Below are 14,834 nucleotides of genomic sequence, written 5' to 3'. Positions count from 1 at the left end.
GAAAAAAAATGAATGTTTTGGGGGGAAAAGAAGTAGAATTTTGGTAGAAGAAATCACTTACAGCTTCCTTATGACAACTGAAAAGATCTGACACAGCAAAGCTATTTGATCTGTATTTTAGTTTGTCTCTTCCAATGAATGAAAGAGGAGTGCATGCATGGTTAAAGTCAGAATGATCATGGTCAGGCTGCTAAGAGACTAAAGCAGAACCTTTACTGATAGCACTTAAAAGAGAAAGATCAAATAATTAAATGCAGCCAAGTTAAAAGTATCAAACAAAATGTCCCTTGCAATAACAAGGTCTAATAAAAAGAAGCTAGCCTCATTTAATAATTGATGTTAGCACATCAGAAGAATACTATATGGAAAAGGCTTTGAATTGAAGCACCAGCTGCGATTAGAAAATTACAGTACAAAACTGGTTGTGTATCCAAAGAAATGCTTTATTGAAATTAAAACCTGGCACGTCTGTCTGTTTGTCCTTGTTCTATCTGCTGTCTTAGATTAAAAAAAAACACCTGCAATTTATTTGTGAGTAGTCATAACATGGGCAGAGACAAATACCTGCCTCCTTCCACAAACTGGCCTAGAAATAACCAACTCACTCACCATCCATTTATTTGTTGGAATCTTTTTAACACATATTTCAATAACAATTTATGTTAACAACACTGTAAACATACAAGTATGAACAGTGATGTACCATTAATTTATAATCTTCTGCAAGGCCCCTGGCAATGGACCCGATTAGGTGAATGCAATCGTACCAGCCGCTTGTGCCTTCCAGCATGATGGGTACACTGGATTGCTTGCTACAACCAATACAACACCCTAACAGAGACCAACGCTCTTAGAGAGGAACACCACCAAACAAGTTCCATTAACCAACTTGGGACTTGGTAAAAAAAAACTCCAGCTTCTCAATTAACTCTCCCCATTGCCAGGGACCTGCCGCCCGGCTGTGACAACGGGATATCCCCTCTCATCAAATCCTAGTTAGTCTGCCCAATACTCACCAGTCCACGTCAACTTAACCTGTGCCCCATTAAGCCAGGCCACAATTGTGACAACTAGCACAAAGGGTTAATACAAGGGAGGGAGGGTGGGACTCCTTTTCTTCTTATCAAAATGGATGCCCTCCCTATCGGTTAATCTAATAAATCCCCTTTAAAACTCCACCCCCCAACTATGTCACTAAACCCACTACTAATCCCCTGCCAGGCAGTTTTGTCTCGCCCCTGTCATGTACTCTTTTGCCAGCATGTCCTGGGTTTCACTTAACACAGTGCCTTGGCTTTTTGGCATGGGTTATACTTTGTTTACTTGTACAGGTATGGGATCCATTATCCACAAACCCGTTATCCAGAAAGCTCCAAATTATGGCATAGACTACATTTTATCCAAATAATCAACATTTTTAAAAATAATTTCCTTTTTCTCTATAATAATAAAACAGTACACTGTACTTGATTCAAACTAAGATATAATTAATAGAGATAGTATATAACATGGGCAGAAGATAGGGGGTTGCATAATATAGTGTATTTATGATATAGCTATGGTATACAGTTTGCTTTTTATGTGAGGGCGAAAGGAGGCACTATTGCTCTATTTCTAATAATATGCAAATTGGGCCTGCATTGGTGGGAGAATTTTATTTGTTTACATTTGTGATAAGAAGATATGTGATAGAATACTAAACATGAAATTGAGATAAGTGAATTCCCTCCCTCCCCCTTTTGGGTTTTTCCTTTTTTTTTTGTAAATGTTTCTGTGTTGTCGCTGGGTTTGTCTTTTTATTTCTGTATGTAGTGAGGGTGTGTTCTAATTGGGTACAGTTGAGATCTGGAAGGAACAAATAGTGTAAGCTTTTGATTGGGAACCAACATCAATTCCCTAAAGAACACTTGCACCTGTTAATTATGAGTAAATTCAAGAGCACTAAATAATAAGGCGCCGATATGGGTTAAGTAACAAGGGTAATGTGCCACAGTATTACAAGGTGGGTATATTAGCACTGGCACTATTGTTCACTGGCATTAATTAATTATTTTTTTCTCTCCTATTTAGCACTATTAGTCACTTGGTTTTAAAGAGGAAGAAGAACTAATAAATGGAAGGATATAAGTTTATAAATAATATATGGTAAATTCACAACAGTAAATTTAAAATAACACTGGTATTTTAAATTGATAATGCACAGGTATCATGTATAGGTATGGTGAATTGCAACAAAATTGGTAGTTGTATACAGAGACACTTATTAATAATATCCCATCAAGGGAATGTTAATTGATTGGGGTTCAATTGTATGATGGGATGGTCCTTTTAAGATTCTATTTTTTCAAACTTGCTGTACAGGAATGTATGTAATTTGACTGTTGAAAATAAAAATGAATTAAAAAAAAAAAAAAAGATATAATTAATCCTTATTGGAAGTGAAACCAGCCTATTGGGTTTATTTAATGTTTACATGATTTTCTGGTAGACTTAAGGTATGAAGAGCCAAATTATGAAAAGATCTATTATCGGGAAAACCCCAGGTCCCAAGTATTCTGTATAACAGGTCCCATACCTGTATACTATTTCTATCTTTTATATGCAAAGAGTAGCAGATCGTAGATACACACATTCACACACACACACACGATTTCCTAGGTATATGCAGCATACAGTGGACTCAAAACTTCAATGCTCTATTATTAAAGTTTAAAACGTATCATACAGATCAATGTTTTGGTCCTGGTCCGAGACCAGGTTTGAAACATTTCCAACATAAGTGCCAAGAGCTGCATCCACTGCAATTGCACACAATGTGTCAAAACAGAAGCCATTGCTCTTACGTTTGACACAAATCAGATGCAAGTTGTGTCTAGTACTTTCATAATGGGCGATGCGCAACTTTGCATTTGCATCCAGTTAACTGTGTGCAAGTCTGGTGCACTTGTTGACGCAACACATGGCAACTCTGGAGCTACTGCCAGCTCAAAGGTGGTAGTAGCTCCAAGGTTCCCAGCATCAGTTGCAAAGCTGTCATCTCCCCCTATTTTAGCCCCATTCTCCCAATTTTTAAAGGTTTTAAAAAGCTCTCTTTAGATTCCAGGGGTGTGCATGCACAGTAGAATTCATTGACACCATGGGGGAACATTTATCCATGCATGGGTAGCATCCAGCGGCATCAAGAGAGCATGTTTACATGTACAGTTGTGCACCATTCATCACAAGACGATGTACCTTAATGATAAGCATTAGGGATGTAGCGAACCGCCGATAATGTGTTCGCGAACGCCGTTCGCGAACACCGGCAAAAAATGCGGACAGTTCGCGAACAGTTCGCGAACTTCGAACATCAGAAAATCGTTCGATTCGAACGATCGAAGGATTTTAATCGTTCGATCGAACGATTTTCGTTCGAATCGAACGATCAAAGCCATTCGATCGAATGATTTCATTCAATCCAATGGCTTCGATCGTTCGATTCGAACGAAAATCCTTCGATTTTAGCGATCGAATGGTCGAATGGTCGAATGGTCGAACGATTTTGACGCGAACGCCTATTGGCGAACGTCGCGCGACGTTCGCGAACTTGCGGCGGACGCGAACAGCCGATGTTCGCGCGAACAAGTTCGCCGGCGAACAGTCCGCGACATCCCTAATAAGCATCAAGTTGTGCTCTCCGTTGCATCCATTTTGGAGCACCCATGTTCATAAGTGACCCCATTACCACCATGAACAATAATGACATACACTATAAAGATAAGCATCAGGTTTAACTTACAGTCAAGCAACAGGCATTAAAACTCACAAGTTATCTCATTTAGGATTTGCAGGAACTTGAACTCCGACTGTTTAATGTATCACAGCTATAAATTCTTGTTCCAGTGATTAAATGTCAGCAATGTTGTCCATGCCCTCCCTTCTAATTATAAGATAATGCCCAGGGAACAAGAATGTTGCAGTCCTAACTAGTAGCCTGAATTAAAAGGAGAGCTTCCTTCCAAATTATTTCAGACAATGTCAGTCCTTCTATAACGATGTATTTTTCCCAATGCTTACTCAGCATCATGATTTCATCCTTTTATTTACCATGGCCTCACACGCTATCCCTTCATTTTTTAAAGGAAACACACAACCCCCCCCCACGCTGCTATTAAACATGATCAAAAACAGGTAATATCATTAGTTACTCACCACATTCATTAGTTTTGGATTTGACTGTATTCAGAATTCTTTACAAAACGGTTTGCCTGAATATCAACCCAAATCAGGCAAACATTTTTCAAAAAAAAATTTTGGCGCAGTTAAATATACTTTTATAAATATGCTCTTAAGTTTTCAGATTTGGTTCAGCTGGGAGGTCGATGTCTGGGAGGGAGGAGGAAATAAATTTTTTTTTAAACAAAAATGTTTTTTTCACATTCTTTTATCTACCCTTTTTCAGAAAGAATCGGAACTCACACTCATGTTTTGTCAGACACAAGAAGGGATCAAAATGTTCCATTAATTTTCAATGAGGCTAAAAGCTTACTTGGATCAATAAACTGGCGAATAAAAGTTGTTAGAGATATTTCCCATGACCTTATATAAAAAACCGTCAGTTTTTATTTGCCAAACTTTTCACGTTTATTTCATTACTAAATCCTGACTGTTCAAAAAAATAAATACTAACAGGCATATTTATCAAATTTCAAGGCTACTCAGCTTTCCCCTGTTATTGCTGATCAACTCCAACAGATTCCATTTTCTTAACAATCCCCACGTCATGATTTTTGAAATTTACAACATGAAATAAATATATAAAATGACCAACTCAAGCCGATTGCAAGCCTCGGAACGAAAACGATGTGATCTAAAAGACCTTTCCCCGGAAATTTGCGCAATATTGATTTAGAAATGCTGTGAATTGATAATAAAGTTCTTGTACATTGTGACGGCTCTTTTGAGTTTTCTTTGGACACATCTGGCAGGATGGAGTTAGGGTACAATGGAAGCATAGATTTCTTTGGTTTTCAGGCCATACATTTTGTTCTTCAGATGTATTGTTACAACACATTTAGTTAATAGAAAATACAGCAGACGAGGACTGACTGTTCATCTGTATGGCACACAAACAATAGTAGTATACAAACAATTGTCACAAAAGAAACAGATGGAGAGAGGGGGGGACTGAAGTAAAAGGAGCTTGTTGAGATAAATGGTCTTTATAACAGTGTGTAGAAAGTGGATGCTGTGTGGGAGGAGAAGCAGCAAGAAGCTGAAAGTCACATAAGGGTTGCTGCAGTGCGCTGGAGGGTCTTGTGCGTTTTAAGGCAGACTTGAAGCTACAATATTGACAATAACTGGGCTTTTGTATGTATTCAGCTGTGACTTGACCATTCCCTATTCTTTTTACAATACACAGGATTTATTTCTGTCTGATGGGTCAGATTTTTTATTTTTTTGTTGAATTTTTGCAGAGACTGAGAAACAATGCTATCAAAGTTAAATGTTTTTGGCCAAACCAATGTAGACAGGAGACAGGTTAGGAAATATATTTACTTTGGACATGATATCGTATTTTTCTTACATTTGTACATATAAATATGATGCTGAGATTTTTAGCTCGGTCCAAAAAGAGTCCGTGGTCTGGAATCTTTTTGTTATGTCATGGCTATTGCCCTGATACGAGTGTAAATTTGTTCTAAGTGAAATTCGTCTGAAGGTTAGTGTTCATTGAAGAACGTATAATATTATGCCAAAAACAACCAAAGTCAGCTGGGCCAGGCAAGAAGCCTTGAGAACCCTGTTGACTAAAAGCTAACCAGTTCAGACGTAATGAGTAGCAGTCCCAGAACCCTCCCTTCCAATAGTTCCCCAGATAGATTCTCCTACCTAGCTACGTAGGGAACAAGTGGGAGCTAATCGCCCACCTTCCACCTATGCCACAAGCCCTACACGTTTCGCCGTTTGCGCGGCTTCTTCAGGGGCATAAGTGCCGGGTGTGTGTCCAAATGCGGTTTAAATAGCCGTCCCTAGCCGTTCGTGTGACTCGGCACCTCTTACTAGCGTCACTTCCGGTTGCGCGTGATGTTAATACCCTCCGGCGCCTCATTGTACCATTGCGCATGCGCTGCCCATACTTGCGCGTTGTAGTCAGTGGGTTGTGCGCATCTGGGGAACTATTGGAAGGGAGGGTTCTGGGACTGCTACTGGCATCCATGGTTTAAACCACCTGTAGCCTGGTTTTTAAATGGTTTTAGGGACACTTTTCCCGGACTTCATCGGACTTCATCACTTCCACTATGAAGTCGTTTGTTATTCAGTTTCTTGGTGGTGTGTGTGTGGGTTTTATGTACTTGAATTAAAAGTTACGTTTTAGTTTTTAACCTTTTCTTATTACGTCTGAACTGGTTAGCTTTTAGTCAACAGGGTTCTCAAGGCTTCTTGCCTGGCCCAGTGTCACGATCGCCGCCCGGAGCAGGACCAGGAGCTCTGGGCGGCGCAACTACTTCCTCCGACGCCGCTCCCAAAATGGCGGCGCCCATGGCCGCCACGTGGGTAGCGGCGCCGGCGCAGAGACGCATGCGCGCAAGTGCGCAGGCGCGAAGACTTCACAACGGTGCGACGGACGCAGGCGCAGCGCGTCGGTCGCAGACGTGCTGACGCCGACGCAAGGGCGCCAAAAAACCCCTTTAAAAGGACGCCCGAGACGCCAAGATGGCGCCCGAAAATAGGATCTTGTTCCTGATTAGATTCCTGGGTTCCCTGTTGCTGTTATTCCTGAGTATTCTATTGATTGATCTCTTGTTGTTGACCCCCTGCCTGGACTTTGGACTCTGTTTATATTCTGCCTGCCTTTTGACCTGTTGCCTGAACTTTATTACCCCTTCTGCTGAATCCCTGGATACCACGATCCTGATCCCTCCTGAGGGGCTTCCTCCTATATCCGGACAACTCCCTAGAGGGAACTCCCGGTTCCCTGACACCCAGCTGACTTTGGTTGTTTTTGGCTTGTTATGTTATGGCCCAACACAGCAGCCTGAATACAAATGCATAGCACCACACATGTGCTGCAGTGTTCAGGAGTTATATAAATTACCACAAGTGGTCTAGGCTGCTCAAGGGAAAAATGAAATATGAGTATGTGAGTATATATAGCCTATGGAACTAGATAGAATTAATGTCAGAAACATACTACTGGGGGGTTGGCTACTCCTTTTTCTCTAATTTTCTTTAAGATGTACAGGTAAGAGATACATTATCCGGAAGCCTGTAATCCAGAAAGCTCTGAATTAGGAGTAGTGCATTTAACATAGACTCAATTTTAATCAAATAGTTAACATTTTTGAGTTTTGGTTCTGCAATAATAAAACAGTACCTTGCACTTGATCCAGACTAAGATATAATTAATCTCAGTTGGAGGCAAAACCAGCCAATAGTGTTTAATTAATATTTAAAGATCCAAATTATGGAAAGACCCATTATCCAGAAGAACCTATTTCCTAAGCATGCTGGATAACAGGTCTCATACAAGTAATAGAAATGTGTATTACCAGAGTAGGAAATGGTCTAGTTCATGAAAAAGAGTGGGGGTCCCCAACTTTTTTTAACCGGTGAGCTATATTCACATGTAAAAAGAGTTGGGAAGCAACACAAGCATGAAAAATGTCCCTCTGTGTTGCAAAATAAGTGCTGTGATTGGCCATTTGGACTGGCAGCCTACAGGAGGTTCTATTTGGCAGTATATCAGATTTTTATGCAACCAAAACTTACCTCCAAGCCAGTAATTAAAAAAACAAGCACCTGCTTTGAGGCCACTGGGCATAATATCCAAGGGGTTGGTGAGCAATAGTGCTGATCGAATCTGTCCCGTTTCGCTTTGCCAAAAATTTTTCAAAAATGCGGAAACATTTCTGAAATCTCGCGAAATGCATTGAAGTCAATAGGCATTTACGTGAGCGACAATTTTTCTCGCTCCAAATGCATTAAAGTCAATGGCCGTTTCTTCTTACAGCTACTTTTTCATCCTAATGCATTAAAGTCAATGGGCATTTTTTTTTTGCCCAGATTTATCAAGGGTCGAATTGAAAATTCGAAATTCAAATTTCTAGTTTTTTTTTATGGTCAAAACTGTAAAATTAGACTTGGAAATTATTCAAATTCAATTCAAGTTTTTTTTTTTAAAAAAAAAAATAATCAAATTTGGACTATTCCCTAGTCGAAGTACACAAAAAAATACTTTGAAATTCACATTTTTTTAATTGGAAAATTCACCTCGACCTTGTAGTAATATATATAGACCGATTGTAATTAATCCTTAGGTAGAAGGTATCCTGAGTTTTTATGACTCCTTCATGGAGCTCATCCTGTCTTGTAATAAAATGTAGATGAGAAATAGGTGGGACACATTCCAAGAGACCATCTGGAGAGGGTCTTTTACATTTCAAAGAGGAACTGTTTGTACAGTTGTTATTGGTAAAATGGACATCTAAAGAAATTAGCTGGTTTTCCTGTTTAACTTGTCATCAGCCAATCAGAACCATTCCCCATTTGGGTCAATGGCCTAGAAACAGTATAACAATGGAATTGTTTTTTTGCTGAAGAAAGAAGAAGAAAGGGGAAGGAGGGCTAAAGAGATAGGGAAGGAGAGCAGGAGAGATTAGGAAGCAGAGGAGAAGAGGAAGGGAAGAAGAGGGAGAGAGAGAAGGAAGGAAGTATAACCTGTGGGCACATTTTGAAAGATCTCTGTATCATTTGCTGTCTCTGGGCTGGATAATCTGAATAAATCGTTTCATCTCTGGGAACCTTGGTTGCATCTTTTACCTGGCTGTGGTAAATTGCGGACTCTACATTTCTCATACATTATACTGATACAACAGACCTTTGATAAATCTGCCCCTTAATGTTGTAAAGGCAACGTTAAGCCGAATCAGTGGTGCAGAGAGCACAATTGCACTACCTCACCCCACTCATACATGAAAGAGGTAAGTTTGGTGGGGTGAAGAGGAACCGGGCTGCCATCAGCATCTGGGGCTCCCCTGAAGGCTCCAGTGCACCTTTAAACCATGTACATGCCAGTGGCAGTAGTAAGCTGTACATTTTAATCAATTGCATTAGAAATCAATTACATTCTAAGCAACTTGTGTGCCATTACCTGTAAGGAAATGCAACTATTAAAATGGCAGTGTCTTTTTTGTGGCTTTCTTTGTTGAACCTATCACTTTCTGAATCCTGTGCTGTGGGAGGTATGTGCAGCCTGTGGCTCACCAGCTAGATACTAACAGGTTTCCTATTCCCCAATTCAGTCCTAATGACTAATAACAACTAATAATAATTAATTTTAGTTCTGCTGTGGGGTTTTCACAGCCCACCTGATATTCCATTTGATTGCCTTTCACTAACACACATAAGATAGTCAGATATGCTGATTGTGACATCAACACTATTTCTTGAATATCCTTGGAGGAATCATATAACCTTATTCAACCTTCCGTGAGCCTTCTTTGCTTATTAGATCTAATAGAAAAAGGTATAGTGTATTTTCCCAAATCTCAGCAAAATCCACCAGAACATTGCCCTTGCATTTGCAGCATCATAGTAAATAATTTTGCAAAGTTTAAATTGGATTGAGCCTGCCCTTGAAACTAAAGCTGTCAAATTTAATTTTAGATACAGTGTTTTAAAGAGCAGGATAATAATTATTTCAGCATGTTCAGAAGCCGGACTGTTAGTTATTTCTAATTTCTGATCATCCCCATAACGGCTGTGTCAATACAGTGTATGCCGCATGTTTGTTAGTTAAGGATTTTGAAGAGTTCTGTTTAAACAGATACAGGGACTTATGGTTTTATCAGACAGTAAAAGCTCACCCATTTTATAAAAATATACAGTTCTTTTGTTACACATAAACCCCAGCTTGTGCGCAGTGCAATGTTTGATTCTAAACAAAATTATTTTCCCCATGAAATATACCCAGTTTCTTATCTAACTCAGTAATTTTGTTTAAGGAAATGGAGAGATAAAACACTATAGGTATCAATTATTACCTACAAATTCAATTTCAGTAGTGTAAAGTTTGCTCATTCTGTCCCATCTCCTCTTATGAATCATGCACAGTGAGCCTATTGATGCAGGGGAACCCTGGAGCTACAGCTAACTTGTAGGTGCCACTATCTTGTAGGTGTCACTATCTCGTATGTGTCACTATCTCGTAGGTGCCACTATCTCGTAGGTGCCACTATCTCGTAGGTGTCACTATTTCGTAGGTGCCACTATCTCGTAGGTGTCACTATCTCGTAGGTGTCACTATCTCGTAGGTGTCACTATCTCGTAGGTGCCACTATCTCGTAGGTGTCACTATCTCGTAGGTGCCACTATCTCGTAGGTGTCACTTATCTCATAGGCGCCACTATCTCGTAGGCATCAATATCTCCAGGCAGGTGTGGATTAATGCACAGACTACCCTAGGCTATACCCCAGGGTCCCAGTGTGATCAGGAGCCCATGTCTATTTTCTTTTAATATTATTTGTGTTCCCGCTGCTAGGTCCAGTCCACCTGCTGGGAGAAGAAGGCAGGCAACTTGGGCATGCAAAACCTGACATGAAGCATAGAGTACTTGGGTGTACATATTTTAAATATGTTATAGAATGGCTAATTCTAAGCAACTTTTCAATTGCTCTTAATTTTTTTTTTAAATTTTTTTATAGTTTTTGAATTATTTGCAGTCTTCTTCTAACTCTTTCCAGCGTTTAAATCATTTAAACAACAAATGCTCTGTAAGGCTACACATTAAGTTATTGTTATTGAAACTTTTTATTACTGATCTTTCTATTCAGGCCTCTTCTATTCATAATCCAGTCTCTTATTCAAATCAATGTATAGTTGCTAGGGTAATATGGACCCTAGCAACCATATTACTGAAATTGCAAGCTGGAGCGCTGCAGATTAAAAAAGCTAAATAACTCAAAAAACATTGTGCCCAAAATTGCACTTTCCAAACTGCACTGCTGCTCATAAAATTGTAATAGGGAGGCCTGTTTTCATGTCATTTGTGTATTTTAGAGCAGGTAGGTTCAGGCAGTGCTGCCATTAAGAATTATGGAGCCCCATACTTCTAAGAAAGCAGGACCTCCTCCCCCAAAGGGGCCTCGATTATTAACCCATTGGTCACCTGGGAACCAGGATGGAGGGCCCTGCTAACAAGTAGAATACTGCCCCAATGAAAGAAAAAAAGACCTTCAGCCACTTGGGCATGACCTGATCCACCCCAACCATGCCTATAATACTAAGAAAACCCTAACCTTATTTATCTCTCATGGGGCCCCTCTGGTATTCCATCCTGCAACCAATGATACATTCAAACTGGCAATTTTCCAAATACCTGTTCTTGTGGATAGGCATTAAAAAAACATTGTTATATATCCCAAAGCCAGACATTAAACAGAAAGTGGGTGTATTTTTTTTGTGGTGAACTCGAATCTCACATTTTGATAAATCTTTCCAATATTGTCGTGTGAATAGGTCTGTTGCTGAAAACATATCTTTAATTTCAGTATATTATTAATGCCCTTCTAACAAGAATATATTTACCATTGTCATAAATGCCCATTTCTCCAGTGCTGACAATTTATTAGCCTCTTACAGAAATATGTACAAAAACATGTATAATTAATATATTGTTAAATGGGGTTGTTCGCCTTTGAGTTAACTATTAGTATATTGTAGGAAGTGATATTCTGAGACAATTTGCAATTGGTTCAAATTTTTTTACAATTGGTGGTTTTTGAGTTATTTAACTTTTTATTCGGCAGCTCTCCAGTTTGCAATTTCAGCAATTTGGTTGCTAGTGTCCAAATTACCCTAGTAACTGTACATTGATTTCAATATGAGACTGGAATATGAATAGGAGAGGACATGAATAGAAAGGTGAGTAATTAAAAGTAGCAATAACAATACATTTGTACAGAGCATTTGTTTAAGATGGGGTCAGTGACCCCCATTTTAAAGTTAGAAAGAGTCAGAAGAAATAATAAAAAAACACAACAAATGAATAATGCAGACCGAAGGAAACGTTGCTTAGATTTGTTCACCCTATAACATACTAAATTACATTAACGGTGAACCACGCCTTTAACTGCTGTAGATAATTAATACTCTTTCTTTCAGAAACCTTTGCAGAAAGAGACTGGCATCATAGATAAAAAAAACACCCAAATGGATTTTAAAACCTTTTTCTGAAGGTCTTACATTATTATAACAATACATCTAAGAAACAGGATGCCTGTAAGAATGTTGTTTTCATGATCTAAGATGCCAATATTGTTTTAAAAGAAGTATATATTGCAAAATATTGTTCATTGATGGGCCATTCTTTTTACTACCCGCATTCAGTTGCAATAATGGGAGAAAAGGATATGCGTTTCCCTTGAACCTGGGTCGGAGTTACTTTGTGAAATAACATTACTGCTGTAAAGTTCCAGCTTTTATATTATTTCATTCAGAGCCACTCTAGTTACAATAAAAGGTTAGTGCTTCTGCATAAACGTATTGCAATCACTGTACATATTACTTATTACATATTAAATCAATATAAGGGACAGACGAAGCAGCACTGCTTTGGCACATAACTGCTGAAGACTAAATATTCTTAACCCTATCATCAATAGTGATGGGCGAATTTATTCGCCAGGCACATATTTGCGGGCAATTCCCGATTCGCGCTGGAGAAAAAATTAGCGAAAAAACGCCGGCGTAAAAAAATGGACGCCGGCGTAAAAAATGAGACATCGGTGCCGTTTCGCGTATTTCTCGCCGTTTTGTGAATTTCGCGGGAAATTCGCAAATTTTCCGGCGAAGTGAAACGCCCCAAATTCGCCCATCACTAATCATCCAGTGATAATGTATATAATTATTATCATCATCCTTATTTACATGGATCCCCAAATGTTGTGCATCACAGATTAGTTTAGTTCTGATTTGCCATAGATCTGTTGTTTTTCTTTTTAATTGAGCATTACCAGATAACAGTTTTTTCAGTTTTAACAATCTTATTTCCACATTGGATCGATATGTTCCAAATTGTGTTATCTTCATAATAAATTTGAGGTCAGATTTAATCTTACTGGAGTATCCTGATATTTTCCTAATACTGTAGATAGGAAAGCATTTAGTAAAAATGACAAAAGCTGGACTGAAAATCCTTTAGGATAGCCTGGTTAGATTAAATCAGGCTGCTTTAAATTTACAATTTTTAATTTTAAATGTCTTTAGAAAAAGGGGAAGGATCTAGCAACATTTTAATAAAGCCTGATGTGTCTTTGGATCTGTAGTGGAAAAAGGTGGTTTTCAGGGTGGTGGTAGGAAGGGAAATATAGTTTCTATAGAAGAGCAAAGTTGGGGTGTAGCCTAAAAAAGGGAAGGTGCTTAGGGTTACCAGGACCTTTACAAGCAGTTTCTGGGAATAAAACAGCTTCCCACCTGCCTGTCTTGTGTTTTGTTGGCAAGTTCAAGGGGGTGAGGAGTTAGTTGGAGTGCAGACACAGTAGCTGGGAGGTGGGGCTTCCTTGGGGGTAGCAAAAAGGTGGGCTATCAAAGTTAATGGGTTTGTGGGGTGTGTGAGGGTAGACCTGGGACTAGGTGTTAATAAGGAAGCTCACTACCCAGGTGGGATGGGGAGATCAGAGGGCTAAGGCCTAGAATCAGGTTAGGTACAGGGGGGCAAATTCACTATGCGCCGAAGCGCCTAACGCTAGTGCCAATTCGCTAGCGTTGGGCATTTTCATTACTTCGCAAATTCACTAACGGACGCTGGCGTAACTTCGCACCCTTACGACTGGCGAATTTGCGCAACGGATGTAACTACTCAAATTCACTAACACGCACATTGTTCTGAACGCTACCTTTTACGCTAGACTTCCATCGCCACCTCAGACCAGGCGAAGTGCAATAGAGTAGATAGGGATTTCTTCAAAAAAAGTTAAAAATCCCCAAAAAAGTCCCAAAAAACGCTGGCGTTTTGTCTATATTATGGGTGATAGGCTGAAAAAGAAAGAAAAATTTTTTGGGACTACCCTCCTTCCCCCCTACATTTCCTAACTCATGGCAACTTAACTATACAGTGGGCACATGTGTAGGGCAAAATAAAAATTTTATTTGATGTTTTGAAGGTTTCCCAGGCATTTGTAGTGCTGCTACATATTCCTCCATTAAAATTTGAATTTGGCGCCGTATGCAAATTAACCATCGCTAGCGTAACTTCACTTCGCTTAGCGAATAAATGCTAGCGCAACTTCGCAACCTTACGCTACCCCTGAGCGCAACTTCAGATTTTAGTGAATTTGCTGAGCGCTGGTGAAACTACGCCTGGCGAAGTGCGGCGAAGTTATGCCTGGCGCAACTACGAATCTTAGTGAATGTCCCACAGGGTGTTTGAAGCTTACGATGTTAAGGGATGTTAAGCTACATCGAGTTGTTTTTCTTACTGTATGTGTAGTGGCTACTTGTTATTTATTTGTGTTATAACAACATTATAAACAAATACTGTTTTGGGTTTAAATATTTATATTTGGCAGGACATTGCAATAGATGAACATCCCCTTTAACTGAGAGCTGTGTCATCTAATTCACTGCAAACTGCAGTATTGTCCATTGTAAAAAAAAAAAAGTCATAAACAACTTCTTTAAAGTGTAGCATCTTTAATTAACATAGTGTATCTTACAAATCTGTTAAGCTTCTGAAATCTTTCTGTAAATGTCATGATTGTCTTTATTGTTTTATTATTACTTTAGAGGAGTTCTGAAAAGCACAATGAGAGCTCCAATTATATTTGTTCCCAAAGTAGGAGCTCCTAAAAGT

At 39.2% G+C, this 14,834-nt stretch overlaps 1 protein-coding gene across 1 annotated transcript in view; it reads left to right on the top strand.

Moving 5' to 3' along the window:
• The window catches only part of LOC108716396 (transmembrane protein 132B), a 313,047-nt gene that overhangs the window by 274,162 nt on the left and 24,051 nt on the right, over nucleotides 1–14,834 (top strand). The window lies entirely within an intron of this gene.

Source organism: Xenopus laevis, chromosome 1L, assembly GCF_017654675.1.
Source record: "Xenopus laevis strain J_2021 chromosome 1L, Xenopus_laevis_v10.1, whole genome shotgun sequence".
Taxonomy (NCBI): domain Eukaryota; kingdom Metazoa; phylum Chordata; class Amphibia; order Anura; family Pipidae; genus Xenopus; species Xenopus laevis.
This window is presented reverse-complemented; position numbering and strand designations above follow the sequence as displayed.